Genomic DNA, 1,801 nt, shown 5'->3' on the forward strand with positions numbered 1-1,801 from the left:
CATGCCTATGTCCTGAATGGTATTACCTAGGTTTTCTTCTAGGGTTTTTATGGTATTAGGTCTAACATTAAAGTCTCTAATCCATCTTGAATTAATTTTCATGTAAGGAGTAAGGAAAGGATCCAGTTTCAGCTTTCTACTAATGGCTAGCCAATTTTCCCAGCACCATTTATTAAATAGGGAATCCTTTCCCCATTTCTTTTTTCTTTTTCTTTTCTTTTTTTTTTTTTTTTTTTAGGAAATTTATGTGTTTATTTATAAATTTAGGTATCTCTTATGGGAATTGGCTCACACAATTTTGGAATGAAGTCCCATGATCATCTGGCTGCAGGGTAGAGAAGCGGGAAAGTCAGTCGTATCATTCAGTGTGAGTCTAAAGGCCTCAGAACAAAGGTGGAGTGCGAGGCGACGGTGTTAATCCCTGATCAAGTCTGAAGGCAGAGAACCAGGAGTGTGGATGTCCTGGGATAGATGGAAATGGAAGTCCCTGTCAGAGAGATCAAATGCACCTTCCTCTGTCTTTTTCTTCTCTCTGGACCTTGACAGTTTCTTGGAAGCCCCCTTCATTGCCGAGAGAAATCTTGACTCAGTCTTCTTATTCAAAGGCAAATCTCTTCTGGAAACACCCTCACAAATACAATAATTTTACCAGCCATGTGAGCATCCCTTAGCTTAGTCAACGTGATGCAGAAAATTAACCATCATATTATGCCACAGAAAACCAAGAACAAAATTGTAACTAATTACATTGTGCCTGTGGGAGAAAAAGCCTTGACTGCCATGAGATCATTCTTTGACCTTTCTGTAGGAGTTGACTAAGCCAGAGGTAGAGAATGGGTAAACAGAGAGTCCTATACATGAGATTCACGAACAAGTATATTCATAGACTGTGATTCATTGGCAGAAACACGCACAACCTTGTAGTAATCGCCTCTGGGGATCTACTCAAAGTAACCAAAAATGGGAAGGAATTGTTGAAACATGATCACCCTGCTAAACTTTGGGTTGTGGCAGATCATGGCCAGCTGCATATGGTTGTCCATGGTCTGGTTCTCCATAATGTCCACATGAATCTTCTCCTCTTTTGTCTCCCCATACAGCTTGTGCTTGCGGGCAATGTAGCGCAGGATGGCGTTGCTCTGGGTGATCTTGTGAGTCCCATCAATCAAGTAGGGCAGATTGGGAAAGTCCAGGCCCAGCTTGAATTTTTCATTCAGCCACTGGCTTCTGTCATAGTCAGGAGCATCCCCCCTAGAGTACTTCCTTTCCTCTTAGCTTGAGTCTGTGTATTCCAGGAGCAGGCGGATGGCGTGGGCCAGCTGGGAGAGATAGCCCGCAGCTCAGGTCAGAGATGGAGGGTCCCTGACTTGGTGACTTTGTCCTTCAGATGTCCCAGTACCCCAGGGTCATGGGCATGGTGCCTGTTGGTGCGGATTCTGCAGACCTCCTTTCCCCATTTCTTGTTTTTCTCAGGTTTGTCAAAGATCAGATGGCTGTAGATGTGTGATATTTTTGAGGACTCTGTTCTGTTCCATTGTTCTATATCTCTGTTTTGGTACCAGTACCACGTTGTTTTGGTTACTGTAGCCTTGTAGTATAGTTTGAAGTAAAGTTGCGTGATGCCTCCAGCTTTGTTCTTTTGACTTAGGATTGTCTTGGCAATGCAGGCTCTTCTTTGGTTCCATATGAACTTAAAAGCAGTTTTTTCCAATTCTGTGAGGAAAGTCATTGGTAGCTTGATGGGGATGGCATTGAATCTATAAATTACCTTGGGCAGTATGGCCATTTTCACGATATTGAT

General features: G+C 43.0%; 1 pseudogene; it reads right to left on the reverse strand.

Annotated features, from left to right (window-relative positions):
* Positions 1 to 941: 941 nt before the first annotated feature.
* Positions 942 to 1,416, reverse strand: LOC104654657 (annotated as a pseudogene).
* Positions 1,417 to 1,801: the final 385 nt, after the last annotated feature.

This window comes from Rhinopithecus roxellana, chromosome 4, assembly GCF_007565055.1.
Source record: "Rhinopithecus roxellana isolate Shanxi Qingling chromosome 4, ASM756505v1, whole genome shotgun sequence".
NCBI lineage: Eukaryota > Metazoa > Chordata > Mammalia > Primates > Cercopithecidae > Rhinopithecus > Rhinopithecus roxellana.